At 38.4% G+C, this 15,733-nt stretch overlaps 1 protein-coding gene across 2 annotated transcripts in view; it reads right to left on the bottom strand.

The window, feature by feature from the left end:
- Positions 1 to 15,733, bottom strand: part of NELL1 (neural EGFL like 1) — a 1,049,219-nt gene that overhangs the window by 134,194 nt on the left and 899,292 nt on the right. The gene's annotated exons all lie outside the window — the stretch shown is intronic.

Below are 15,733 nucleotides of genomic sequence, written 5' to 3' on the forward strand. Positions count from 1 at the left end.
CCACACACACCTTTTTATGTTATTCTAGCTAATTATTTTGAATATCTAATATGGACTCCTTTATCTGTTTGTCAAATCCTCTTTCTTTAAAATTTCAGAAATAGAGATCATCCATATCATTATTGCCTATTGGCTTTTATTGTTCCTGCAGAGATGAAGATACCTCTCTATGATGTAATTTAGATAATATAATTTTAGATAATGTGAAACCTTCAACGTGAAATGCTAATCATGACTCTGGAACAGATGAAATGTTTTTAAATTTCCTGTCGGGGATGTATAACATAAAGGTCAAGAAGCATAAAAAATGCTGCAAAAGCGGAAATCAAAAGCCTTCCTTCCTCAAACAGATTTGAAAGAAGCAGTTGCTACCATCTACATAAGAGATGAGTCAAGCTATTAGCGCGTAAGATTAGAGACCAGTTTATGCTCTTTTTCCATGGAGGGTCAGTGTAAGGAGAAGAAAAAATTCCAGTGCACTCTAAAGAAACTATACTTTTGGTCTTCTCAAGATGGTTCTGGAACTTTCAAGGGTTCATGATTTGGGGGGTAAGAAACAGAAGGCACACTAGCTCTCTGTTCTCTATTCTCCTAGTTCTAATTTGCATTCAGCTAGAGTAACAATGCACAAATTTGACTGAACCTTACAAAATGGTAAAGCTCATTAACTATACTCAGAGATTTGGATTAAACCAATCTGGTTTGAGTCCCTGCCTTTGTTTTTTTTTTTTTTTTTTTTTTTAACACTCCCCAATAAATTCTAATGATGGAGAGCCACTGAGTTCAAACATCGGGGAGTAAGAAGTCTGCTTGCAAGAAGGTCACAATCTAGTGACAGACAGAAGTTATTCAGTTCCTAATGTGTAACTTCTCCTCTGATCAACCACCACCACTAAGTCATTTTTACAAAGAAAGCTACCATTTGTCATGTTAGTATATGTCATATGCATCAACCCTAGGGCTAGAATATTATCTCCATTTTTCAAAAGATAGGAATAAAAGCGTTTCAGCAGACACTTGTCATACATTCACTGTGAGTTTGGTGTTTTGGACACTGGGGGTCCAGCCTAGGTTAAGAGGCAAGATCACAGTCTATAGACAGAAGTCACAAAATTGCGTCAAGTACAGGAGGCAGAGTATTCTTAAAAATGCCCCACCACCAGTCATCCAGATTCTGTTTCCTACAAGTTCAAAGGCAAGGGGTTTCCTCCGTGACTCTGGTTCCAATACCTATTGCTGTTAACAACAGTTCTGTATTTACTCTGCTTGGCTCTTAGGAAATACCTAGCAGGTTTGGGGAGAATGATGAGGCCATGTTTCCACTTTAATACAACCCTTCCATTACTCTTTCAGTTACTAACATCAATCACACTTGAGGACCATTATTAAGTCGTGCTGCAATCTTCCCCTGCCCAGATTAAAGAACACATCTCCTCTAACCTTTTCTTCAAAGGCATGACCCCACAGACCTTCCTTTCATACATTTTCATTGCTCTTTTCTGAGCTGTCTCCAATAGTCATTAAGTCTTGTGTGAATAGAAATAATGACTAATATGTATAAGCCCTTTATGAAGGTGTCTTTGTGAACTTGACCTACAGGTTCCTTGGATCCAGCTAGACCTTATCTGCGAGGTATTCACATTAGAGGAACATGATTTATTACTTCATAAAGTCTGATTCTGATTTAAATTGCACTTATTGAACACTTACTATGTGCTAGACAGTATCTCGGGGACCGTCTCATGTTATGTCACAGAATATTTACAATTGGAGGGAAACACCATAAATTTCTCATTTTATTAAGGAATAAACTGAGACTCAAAGAGGTTAAGTGATTGGTGATCTGTCCAGGACCAAATGGCCAAGAATCAGAAAACAAGCTGTGAAAAAGAGATAAATGGCAGCAAGCCAAAATAGTAATAAATAAATAAAGTCAAATAAAAATCAGTTCAGGGGCTATTTTCCCAACCATCAGACCACCTTACTTGGTCTAGGATGGAAATATTAAGGAAAACTTAAAACAGAGCCCTATAAGGGGAACAGAAGGCGTAACATTATAGCTGTCTCAACTTCCTCCTTCTCTCTGTCCCGGGCTGTTGGTCCAGTGAATGTACATGGAGGTGGGAAGGGCAGTCTCTCCCAGCACACACAAAGGAGCTTTCATCAGGCAGGACTGTATAGCAGTGCTCTGAGTTTCCTGGTAGTCAGAGAGGTCTGAAAGCCATTTTAACTCAAAGAAGGAATTACAGCCCAGGATTCTTTGTCAGAGAAGTATGGCAATTTAGCATGTCTGCGACTGACACTGTCAAGCCAAATGGACAGTCTAATAGCTTCACTTACAAAAAGAGTCTGCCAGAACCCTGTGACAGTCGGGTTCTTCCCAGACAGTGAAATTCTCCTTTCTCTCTGTCCTGCTTGACAAGGTCCTGCTGCCATCATCTCTCATTGACTGATTTACATTTCTTCCTTAATGAAAACAGGAAGGTCATTTGTAAGAACATCAGGCCTGCTCCCTTCTTAGGAATGGCTAAAATAAAAGTCATCCCTTCAGCTTAGAATAGCTTAGAGCTTTGCTAAGCCCAAAGTTAAGAGTAAAAATGTTTCAGGAAAGCTTCTCATTGCATTTCAGAAAGGGAAGGATTTTTGGAGTTGCTCCAAAGAGAGTCCATCATTAACCATGTTTTGCCTTCAAAGTCTCCCATTGAATCTTAATTACATTTGGGAGACAGTAAAAAAAAAAGAGTGAGTTTTATACAAGAAGTTCCCAGACCATCTCAGTTATTCAAAGAAGAGCTCTTCTCATTTTTTCATTAGAGTGAGGAACCTTGACAAGGAGAAGACTATCCAGGGTAGGGAGATTATGGAAGAGTGGCAGGAAGAATATAATACTAGGAAAAGTTGATGACTTGTAGATGTCTATCCTGGAGGAAAGATTTAAGACTATGGGGAGAGGTGATAGTAGAAAAGTAGAAGGAGAATTAGATTTTTATCATTTTTTCATTACAGTCAATACTCCTAGGATCAACATATTATCATAAAAAGAAGTTGTTGTGGAGGTTTTATCCTTGATAACTGCCCTTGAGAGAAGTACCCTTGCTCCAACTCTATCTTCTGGTATGTGTTTCTGGTGGTCTACAAAATGAGAGGTATGAATTGAACAGCCCTAAATTACAGAACAAGTTACCTTTTATTATTTTTTCTTTCCATCTTTCTGGTAACAAGGAGTAGGGCTCAATTTCTATGAAAGTGAAAGTGTTACTCACTTAGTCATGGCCAACTCTTTGTGACCCCATGGACTGTAGCCCTCCAGGCTCCTCCATCCATGGGATTCTCCAGGCAACAATACTGGAGTGGATAGCCTTTCCCTTCTCCAGGGATTTTCCTCCCAACCCAGGGATTGAATCCAGGTCTTTGGCATTGCAGGCAGATTCTTTACCATCTGAGCCACCAGGGAAGCCCACCAATTTCTAATACTTTCTATTAATTCCTGTTAATAAAGAGACAGGCCCATAGTGATAGGGCAAAACCAGGATCAATAATTTTGTTTCATTTCTACAGTATGTGTTTTTTTACTGAACAACCTTCTGGTTAAAGCAATTGATAATGGGTTTCCAGTTCTGGCAATGATAACAAGTACCCTTGTTGAATAAATTTATTCAAATAAAAAGAGTTTAAAGAGGAATTATAAGCAATTGACTATATGGGTGCAATTCAGATCATGCCATGGATGTAGAAGTATTTTTAAGGTATCACTTGGATGTGTTAAGATTCAAAAATTCTTGAGTAAATTCTTGAGTACCTGACAAGATAGCATCTTTTGAGTTTTTTCAAACAGTGGATTGCTGACTATTTGGCTTAATACTCTCTAGTAATTCCTTACTGGATAGAGGCCAGGACATAATGACCCCTGATGTATCTTCAAACTTGAGATTTTATAACCCCTTGCTTTACTTTCTTTGAACCTCTATTATTGAACTTTTGTTATGCTAACAAACAAACCCAATTTTTCAGTGGACAACAACAACAATAAAAGATTTTCTTGCATGTATCACATAAAGGTTACAAGTCAGTTCAAGCTCTGCTCCTGGTTTAGTAGCAATCTACACCTCATGACTTTCCATTCTGGACATCAGGATAAAAGAGCAGCCTCTTTGCATAACATGCTTCTTATATCAGGGAGCATCTGCTTGGATGCAACCTACATCCTACTGATTCATATGCTAATGGACAATGCAAATTACATGGTCAGTCATGCCAGTGGTACCTATAAGCGGGCACTGCAAGTGATGTGGAAAAGACACAGATGTATATTCCTCCTGTAGGGGTAGGAGGAAATGCAGAGCTATGAACAATATTACAATTTACCACAGAACCATTCAAGCTGAGGACATGTGGATCATAATTAAAGTTTTCTCAGCAGGGTTTAACTTCAAACATCAATACTTCCAATTAAAACCACACTGAGATATGACTCTGTCATGTCTCCACATAATTAAAAATACATAGATAAAATAAATAGAAAAGCTTTCAAGGAACTTGGGTTATGACAAATGTTAACATGAGACAAAGCAAAAATTAAGGCATTTAGAAAGATTTTGCTTTCAGCTTTTTTTTTTCCTTTTGTTTTTATCACTTGCAAGCTATAAGGCGGCTGGCTCTATCAGAAAAAGCATGAAGACCCACAACAGGGATATGCTTGACACTGAAAGAAACCCTCTCCACCCCGGGTCTTTAAGATGTCTTCCAGCTCTGATACGTGTTGAACTGAGATATCTGCTTCATTGACTATGCTAAAGCCTTTGACTATGTGGATCACAACAAACTGGAAAATTCTTCAAGAGATGGGAATACCAGACCACCTTACCTGCCTTCTGAAAAATCTGTATGCAGATCAGGAAGCAACAGTTAGACCCAGACATGGGACAACGGACTGGTCCCAGATTGGGAAAGGAGTACATCAAGGCTGTATATTGTCACACTGTTTATTTAACTTATATGCAGAGTACATCATGTGAAATGCCAGGCTGGATGAAGCACAAGCTGGAATCAAGATTGCCAGAGAAATATCAATAATCTCAGATATGCAGATGATACCACCCTTATGGCAGAAAGCGAAGAGGAACTAAAGAGACTCTTGATGAAAATGAAAGAGGAGAATGAAACAGCTGGCTTAAAACTCAACATTCAAACAATGAAGATAATGGCATCCAATCCCATCATGTCATGGCAAACAGATGGGGAAACAATGGAAACAGTGACAGATTCTATTTTCTTGGGCTCCAAGATCACTGCAGATGGCAACTGCAGCCATGAAATTAAAAGACGCTTGCTCCTTGGAAGAAAGCTATGACCAAACTAGACAGCATGTTAAAAGCAGAGACATTACTTTGCCAACAAAGATCTGTCTAGTCAAAGCTATGGTTTTTCCAGTAGTCACGTATGGATGTGAGAGTTGGACATAAAGAAAGCTGAGCACTGAAGAACTGATGCTTTTGAACTGTGGTGTTGGAGAAGACTCTTGAGAGTCCCTTGGACTGAAAGGAGATCAAACCAGTCAATCCTAAAGGAAATCAGTCCTGAAAATACTTTGGCCACCTGATGCAAAGAATCATCTCATTAGAAAAGACCCTGATGCTGGGAAAGATTGAAGGCAGGAGGAGGGGATGACAGAGGATGAGATGGTTGGATGGCATCATTGACTCAATGGACATGAGTTTGAGCAAGTTCCGGGAGATGGTGTAAGACAGGGAAGTGTTGCATGCTGCAGTCCATGGGGTCACAAAGAGTCGGACACAACTGAGCCACAGAACTGAACTGACTGACATATAGTAAACACTCCACAATTACCCTGCAGATGATGACAGCCCAGATTACATTATACTGAAATGGAAAATGAGAAAAACAAATACCTCATTATAACTGAGGTATTGTAGGAGAAGATATCTCCATGTCAAAGTTTGCAACACAAGGCATAAATTTACTTTACTCTTTAAAGTTATTTTGGTGTAGTGAAAAGAGAAATAGCTTTAAAGTTTAATTCCCAGCTGCTTCAGTTATGAGGCTGGCAATTTTGAGTAAATTTCTAATCTCTGCTGATGACAATATGTACCTCTGTAAAACATGGACAGCAATACTTACCTCTAATTTAATGCATTTTGATTAAATGCCTATTACATACTGGGCATTGTTTTAGGCTTGGGTACTTAGCAGTAAACAAGATAAAAGTCTCTTCTCCATAGCTAGTGCTATATAAGACTCTCTGTAGCTAGTGCTATATGACACAGGGAGCTCAACTCACTAGTCTCTAACAACCTAGAGGGGTAAGATGGGGAGGGGGTGGGGAGGAAGGATCAAGAAGGAGGGGACATATGTATACTTATGGTTAATTAACAGTGTTGTATGGCAGAAACCCATACAACATTGTAAAGCAATTATCCTCCAATTTAAAAGAAAAAAAAAATGAAACTGACTCCTACCATGTGCCTGGCTTTACAGGTAGTCGTCTAATATAAAGACAGTCAATATGACAGGTATGCATGTGTGCATGCTCAGTTGCTCAGTCGTGTTCTACTCTTTGTGACCCTATGGACTGCCAGGCTCCTCTGTCCATGGAATTTTCCAGGCAAGAATACTGGAGTGGGTTGCCATTTCCTACTCCCAGGGATCTTCCTAACCCAGGGATCAAACTTATGTCTCCTGTGTTTCCTGCATTGGCAGGTGGATTCTTTACCACTGGGTCAACTGGGAAGCCCATGGTAGGTATAACCACGACCCATACTATTACTGATGAAACTGAAGCCTTGAGAACTGAGTTTTCTGAAATCACACAGCTAAGAAATGCAAACCAAAACTACAAGATAGCACCTCATACCAGTCAGAATGGTCATCATCAAAAAATCTACAAACAATAAGGGTGTGGAGAAAAGGGAACTCTCCTACACTGTTAGTGGGAATGTAAATTTCTACAGCCACTATAGAGAACAGTATGAAGGTTTCTTAAAAACTATAAATAGAGCTACCATATGATCCAACAATTCTATTCCTGGGCATATATCAGGAGGAAAACTTAGTTTGAAAGGATACATGTACCCCAACTTTCATTTCAGCACTATTTGCAGCAGCCAAGACATGGAAACAACCTAAATGTCCATCGACAGATGGATGGATGTAGAAGATGTGGTGCATGTATACTATGGAATATTACTCAGCCACTAAAAAGAATGAAACAATGTCATTTACAATAACATGTTGGATCTGGAGGTTATCATACTAAGTGAAATAAGTCCAATAGAGAAAGACAAATATCATATGGTATTGCATATATGCAGAATCTAAAAAAATGATGAAAATGCACTTATTTACACAACAGAAACAGACTTTCAGACTTAGAGAACAGATTTACAGTTACTAGGGTGGGAGGCATGGGGCAGGCAGGGATAGATTGGCAGTTTGGGAGTGACCTGTACACACTACTATAATTAAAATACATAACCAACAAGGGCATACTGTATAGCACAGGGAGCTCTGTTCAATATTTTGTAATAATCTAAATGGGAAAAGCATTTGAAAAAGAATAGATAAATGTGTATGTATAACTGAATCATCTCTCTATACACCTGAAACTAACATAAAATTGTTAATCAGCTATATGCCCATATAAAAGAAAAACTTCAAAAACATAAAAGTTTCTATTCTCTTCATATTCATAATCTAGAGAGAAATGCAGACAATAAACTAAAATATTAATACATAGCATTATGTCAGGTAGTACTAAGTGAGAGAGAGAAAACTAAATTGGAGGGAAAGTAGCCAAGATCAGTGGTGGGAGGAGATGTGTGTTAGACGAGGGGGTGAGGGGAGGCCCCTGGGAGCAGAGACTATAGTGAAGAGAGAGAGAGAAGCCCAGGCTTCAGTGGGGGCAACCAGTGCAGGCAGGAGACACCAGAAGTGCCCAAACCTGTAGGAAGCAATGAAATTGGTACAGTCGCTGAAGAGAGTCAACGTGACCAAGACAACTGAAGTGATGGTAACAGTGACAGGAGATGGGAACAAAGCAGTAAGCAGAGGCTAAATTCTACAAGACCTAAAAGTCCAAGGTGGTATTATGTTTTAATGTGAATAGGATGATAAGACAGGAAGTAGTGCGAGTCAATTCCTAGGCAGGTTGATAAGAAGTCTGGAGACCCCCAAGGAGAGACGGGTCTGGGGTTCTCGAGGAGGAGATAGGGGTCTGGAATTCTCAAGGAAGAGGAAAGGACAAACTTTTTTCTCTACATTCTTTAGGATTATTTAACAATAATATATTCTGCTTGAGGACAGTTTCTGGAAAAAAACTTCTGGCTAATCTTATAATCTTAAAATGTAAATTATGGGAGTGGGTCTAGTAAAGTCTTAACAACCTCCAGACATCCTTTTGATTCATTGTGATAACTAATTAAAAGGTATATAACTCCATTGCTAATACTATGGGGGGGGGACACTCTTTCTGCCCCCTTCTGATGTCTATGTCAGAAGCTTTCTCTATCTCTTTTATACTTTAATAAAACTTTATTACACAAAAGCTCTGAGCGATCAAGCCTCATCTCTGGCCCTGGATTGAATTCTTCCCCTCTGGAGGCCAAGAATCCCAGCATCTTTCGTGGTTCAGCAACAACCTTTCAGTAGGTTGTAAAAGAAAAACATCTTAGAAACACTACATGGCATGTAGTATTATTCAATAAATTTAAGAAATGCTTTAAAAGTCAAGAAATATCTATTTTCCTTCCCTTATCCTTGTCATGGTAAAGCATCCTTTTAGAATATCTGAAAACACTTCCAGCCATGAGGCTCTTGAAACAGACATTTGTGCAATTTTTAAGGGATATATTTTCTCTTAATAGAGGGTTAGTAGAAACAGTTATTTGATTTCTAAACCTGGTTTTGATTCTAACAAACTACAGGATGTCCTCAAGCAAATCTCATTTCCCCCCAAATCATTCATATGCCAAAACAGAATTTGTTGCATGCAAATTATGTTGTCCAAAAAAATTACATACTGTTTGACAAAGGGGATACCAAGTTAGCTAAGAGGACAGTTGTCTTTCTAATCTAAGGCAAAGTTTAAAGTATCCCTTTCTTTGCAAAAATAAAAGCAAGTATTCTGACAATCTAATACTATAAGTAGAACTGAGATCACATCTCAGAAATCTCTGGTTAAAATATAAACAAGCCACCTTAAATGTATACTATCATAGACATGTGATATTTTCATGGGGACAAATCAGCCTAGATAGTCCTTACTACCATGCAACACAGAATGGTTGAGTTTGATCTGGAAAATGGATGGAAAAGGCTCTGAGGAAGCTAGGATTCAAGGATTGCAGCACCCAGAGGTTTGGAAAGGAGAGGCAAGAACTGAAGGAAACATGACTCTTCTCCTCTCTCTATGCCTCTACATGCCCCTACATGAAATCTCCAACACTCCTTATTTGCTTTGTTCACTTACAGCATTGTGTTAGTGTCATGTGTGAAACATAATGATTTGATATTTTTATAGATTGCATACCAGAGAGAACTGTTATCAAATACTGACTATATTCCCTCTGCTGTACATTATATCCCTGGGACTTATTTTAAAAACAGTATTTTGAATCACTTAATCCTTATGAACACTTAATACTGTTTATAAAAGGTATTAACACTTAATACCTCTCAACTATCTCACCCGCACATCACCACTAGTTTATTCTCTGTATTTGTGAGTCTCCTCTTTTATTTGTTCATTTGTTTTGTGTTTTAGATTTCACATGTAAGTGAAAATATACAACATTTGTCTTTCTCTGTCCGACTTATTTCACTAAGCATAGTACTCTCTGGGTCCATTTACGTTGTCACATATGGCAAGATTATATTCTTTTTATCACTGACTAATATTCCATTATATATATGCCACATCTTCTTTATCCCTTCATCTGTCTGTAGGCACTAAAGATGCTTCCATATCTTGGCTAGGGTAAATAATGCTTCTATAAGCATGGTGGTGCATATGTCTTATTGAATTTGTGTTTTTGCTTCCTTTGGATAAATACCCAGAAGTGGAACTGCTGGATCCTGTGGTAGTTCTATTTTTAATTTTATATAGTGGCTTCATCAATTTACTTTCCCACCAATAAGTGTACTAGTACTCCATTTTTCCACATCCTCACCAGTATTTACTTAGATTTTTTGACAACAGCCATTTTCATTAGTCAGTTTGATTATATTCTTTGCTGTTGAAGATGGAGAAGCTCTATACAGTTAGCAAAAACAAGACCGAGAACTGACTGTGGCTCAGATAATGAACACCTTAATACAAAATTTAGACAAATTGAAGAAAGCAGGGAAAACCACTCAGCCATTCAGGTATGACATAAATCAAATCCCTTATGATTACACAGAGGAAGTGACAAATAGATTTAAGGGATTAGATCTGATAGGCAGAGTGCCTGAGAATTATGGATCGAAGTTCTTAACATTGTATAGGAGGCGGTGATCAAAACCAACCCCAAGAAAAAAGAAATGCAAAAAGGCAAAATGGTTGTCTGAGGAGACCTTACAAATAGCTGAAAAAAGAAGTGAAAGGCAAAGGAGAAAAAGAAAGATATACCCATTTGAATGCAGAGTTTGAAAGAATAGAAAGGAAAGATAAGAAAGCCTTTCTAAGTGATCAATGCAAAGAAATAAGGAAAACAATACAATGGGAATAAAGACTAGAGATCTCTTCAAGAAAATTAGAGATACCAAGGGAATATTTCATGCAAAGATGGGCATGATAAAGGACAGAAATGGTATGGACCTAACAGAAGAAAATATTAAGAAGAGGTGGCAAAAATACACAGAAGAACTATACAAAAAAGATCTTCATGACCTGGATAACAACAGTGGTGTGATCACTCACCTAGAGCCAGACATCCTGTGAAGTCAAGAGGGCCTTGGGAAACATCACTATGAACAAAGCTAGTGGAGGTGAGGGAATTCCAGTTGAACTATTTCAAATCATAAAGATGACGCTGTGAAAGTGCTGCACTCAATATGCCAGCAAATTTGGAAAACTCAGCAGTGGCCACAGTCCTGGAAAAGGTCATTTTTCATTCTAATCCCAAAGAAAGGCAATGCCAAAAAAATGTTCAAACTACTGCACAGTTGCACTAATTTCACATGCTAGCAAGGTAATACTCAAAATTCTCCAAGCTAGACTTTAGCAGCATGTGAACGGAGAACTTCCAGAGGTACATGCTGGATTTAGAAAGGGCAGAGGAACCAGAGATCAAATTTCCAACATCCATTGGAACAAATAAAAAGGAAGGGAATTCCAGAAAAAATATGTACTTCAGCTTTATTAACTATGCTAAAGCCTTTGACTGTGTGAAAGTGAAGTCACTCAGTCCTGTCCGACTCTTTGTGACCCCATGGATTGTAGCCTACCAGGCTCCTCCCTCCATGGGATTCCCCAGGCAAGAGTACTGGAGTGGGTTGCCATTTCCTTCTGTGTGGATCACAACAAAGTGTGGAACGTTCTTTAAAGGATGGGAATACCAGACCACCTTCCCTGCCTCCCGAGAAACCAGTATGCAGGTCAAGAAGCAACAGTTAGAAATGGACATGGAAAAATGGACTGGTTCCAAATTGAGAAAAGAGTACAACAAGGCTGTATACTGTTACCCTGTTTATTTAACTTATATGCAGAGTACATCATGCGAAATGCTGGGCAGGATGAAGCAGAGCTGGAATCAAGATTTCCAGGAGAAATATTAATAACCTCAAATATGCAGATGACACCACCCTGATGGCAAAAAGTGAAGAGGAACTAAAGAGCCTCTTGATGACAGTGAAAGAGGAGAATGAATAAGCTGGCTTAAACACAACATTCTAAAGACGAAGATCATGGCATTTGGTCCCATCACTTCATGGCAAATAGATGGGGAAAAAATGGAAGCAGTGACTGACTTTATTTTCTTGGGTTCCAAAATCACTGCAGATGGTTTCTTAAACCAGGGAATTAAAAGACTCTTGCTCCTTTGAAGAAAAGCTATGACAAATCCAGACAGCATATTAAAAAGCAGAGCTATCACATTCCCAATAAAGATCCATATAGTCAAAGCTACGGTTTTTCCATTAGTCATGTATAGATGTGAGAGTTAGACCATGAAGAAGGCTGAGTGCTGAAGACTGATGCTTTTGAACTGTGGTGTTGGAGAAGACTCTTGTGAGTCTCTTGGTTTCCCTAGTGACTTGAGAGTCCCTAGGATCAAACCAGTCAAGCTTAAAGGAAATCAGTCCTGAATATTCATTGGAAGGACTGATACTGAAGCTGAAACTCCAAGACTTTAGCCACCTGATATGAAGGGCTGACTTATTAGAAAAGACCCTGATGCTGAGAAAGATTGAAGGCAGGAGAAATAGATGACAGAGGATGAGCTGGTTAGATGGCATCACCAACTCAATGGACGTGAGTTTGAACAAACTCCAGGAGATGGTGAAGGACAGGGAAGCATGGTGTGCTGCAGTCCTTGGGAGAGCAAATGGTGGGACATGGCTGAGTGACTGAACAGCAACAAAATTCTGACAGGTGTGAGATGATATTCACTGTAGTTTTGACTTTTCTTTCTCTGACTTGTAGTGATGTTGAGCACCTTTTCATGTGCCTATTGGCCATTTGTGTGCCTTCTTTTGGATAATGGTTATTGAGGTCCTCTGCCCATTTTTTAATTGAATGGTTCCTTTTTTGATATTGAGTTGTACAAGTTCTTTATATATTTTTATATCAACACCTTATCAGAAATATCATTTTCTGGTATTTTTCAGTAGACTGCTTTTTCGTTATGCTTCCTTTGCTGTTCAAAACCTTTTAGTTTTACTTGGCCCCATTAAAAAAAAATTTTTTTGTTGTTGTTGTTCCTCTTGCCTGAGGATCCAAAAATATATTGCTAAATATATTTTAGAGGTTAAAGAGTGTACAGCTGATGTTCTATGAGTTTTATGGTCTCATGTCTTACATTGATGTTGCTAATCTATTTGGAGTTTAATTTTTTATGTAGTGTGAGAAAATAGTCTAGTTTCATTATTTTACATGCAGCTGTCTAGTTTTCATAACCCCACTAATTGTAGTGGGGTTTTCATAACCCCCATTGTATACTTTTCCCCCATTGTATACTCTTGCTTTTCTTGTTGTAGATTAATTGACCATATGTATGTGAGTGTACTTCTGGGTCCTCTATCCTGCTCCATTGACCTACATGTATGTTTTTTGCCAGTACCATACTGTTTTGATTATTACATTTTTAGTATAGTTTGAAGTATAGCATAGAATATGACACTTCCAACTTTGCCCTTCTTTCTTTCCTAGTCCAGTTCAAACATTGCCACAGTCATGGAGCTTCCTTTGTTTTCCAGAAGGACAACTCTTTCATCTGAACTTCTGTAGGCTTACCTGGGCTTACCTTTGCCCTGCATACCTTGCCTGCCCTCATGTTATAAAAACAATTTAAGATTAAAACCAAGTTTAATTTTTGTGTCTCCGTTATTTAATTCTGGGATATTTGCATAGTGTTTCACCCATAGGAGGCATCCAGTAACTGACAGTAAGTTGGAAGGCCAAAGTGGAAGAAAGAAAGGCTTAAGAAGGAAGGAAGGAGTGAATTGTTGGCCACATTTCCTATTTGATTGTTTCTTCTTGGATATTCCTGTCATCTCAGCAGCCATCAACAACACAGATTCCACAAATTTTTGTCCCCCAAAGCAAAACTCTGTCATCTTTTTTTCTAGAAACTGCATTTAAACAACCTACCTGACACGATTCAAATATTACATTGATTTTTCTCCTACTCTCAGTACAACACAATAACAAGACATGTAACAAGCAGAGAAAGATTTTATTTTCCAAGAGGTATCCCAGAATATGCTCTCAATAGTTAACTGCAAACTTGGCTGTAGGTAAAGGCCAGGGAGTGATTTATGACTCAATAACAATCAAAAGAGTAATGTACTTACTGGCATAAGTTAAAATAATGCGGTAATGCTCCGAATCATTAAAGTTCAACAATTTAGGTTAAGGGAAAGCAAGTTGTACTTGATAAGCAGACAGTGTCTTGGGTTTCTGGAAGCCAATCAAACTAATGATGAACTGAGCTAGAGGTAGAAAGGGCTTTGCTAATCAGGGAAAAGAGCAAACTGAACTTTTCCAGAGACTGGTGGTATTAGCTGAGCCACAGCTGGGCAGAGGATTCAAAAGAAAAAGACAGTGAACCTTGTGTCCTGCTGAGCTTAGACAGCTCAAATGCCATCAGGAAAACGAATATCAGTCTTGCTCTCCATTGACTCTAACGCTGAAGTCACTTCTGAAATTGAACTCAATTGAACTCCCTGTCTCCAGCAAAAGGCTAAAACAAATGTTTTAAACTTTTTTCTATTTGTTGGCCAGAGTCAACATGGGCTTTTAATATAAAGTAAAAAAATTAATTTTATACTTCAATTATAGCTTTATATACTTAATTTTAGGCCAGCTTCCCTGGTAGCTCTGTGGTAAAGAATCCACCTGTAATGCAGGAGCAGTGCAGGAGATGTGGGTTCTATCCCTGGTCCAGAAGATCCCCTGATGTGGGAAATGGCAACCCACTCCAGAATTCTTGCCTGGGAAATCCCATGGACAGAGGAGTCTGGAGGGCTACTGTCCATAGGGTTGCAAAAAGTCAGACATGACTTAGTGACTAAACGACAGCAAAAACAACAAATACTTAATTAGGAATCTGAATCTACTGATTTTTCACATATGCACACCCATATGAATGTGTCTGTATGTGTATGTTTGCTCATGCAGTGACAGAGAGTATGAACTTGAGTCACACAGAATTGGTTCAGTGTCCTAGGTCTGCCTCTTTGTAACTACTGACCTTGGACAAATTCTAAGGCTCCCACAGCCTCAGTTTCTTAATTTCTATCTTGAGAATAATGTAACTTCTTCAACAAATTGTGATTATTGAATGTGATAATAAATATAACATGCTCATCATAGTAAATAAATAATAAATGGTACCTTTTTATGACTGAGTAATATTTTGTTGCATATGTGTACTACATCTTTATCCACCATAGAAAGGAATGACATTTATTAAGCTGTCGTGAGGTGGATGAACCTAGAGCCTGTCATACAGAGTGAATGAAGTCAGAAAGAGAAAAACAAATATCATATAGTAACAAATATATATATAGAATCTAGAAAAATGATACAGATGAACCTGTTTGCAGGACAGGAATAGAGGTGCCAACTTAGAGAATGGACTTGAGGTCACAGTGGGGGTAGAAGCGGGGGGGGGGGGGATGAATTGACAGAGTGGCAATGACACATATACCCTACCATGTGTAAAACAGATAGCTAGGAATAAGCTGCTATATAGCAGAGGGAACACAGTTCAGTGCTCTGTGATGACCTAGAGGAACCTGGTGCTCTGTGATGACCTAGAGGGGTCCAAGAGGGAGTGGATATAAGTGTATATATTGCTGGTTCATGTTGTCATACAACAGAAACTACTACAGCATTGCAAATCAGTAACATTCCAATAAATTAAAAAAAAAAACATAAATGCTAGTTATTATGATTATATAATTATATTACATTTACTTAATCTTGGAAATTATTTTCAGTTCATTAAAATCTATATCATTGAAGAGAAATGTCATGCCTTTATCATTTATTTACCAACATTTCTAGTTTACCAAC

The sequence above is a fragment of the Bos mutus genome, chromosome 29, assembly GCF_027580195.1.
Source record: "Bos mutus isolate GX-2022 chromosome 29, NWIPB_WYAK_1.1, whole genome shotgun sequence".
Lineage (NCBI taxonomy): Eukaryota > Metazoa > Chordata > Mammalia > Artiodactyla > Bovidae > Bos > Bos mutus.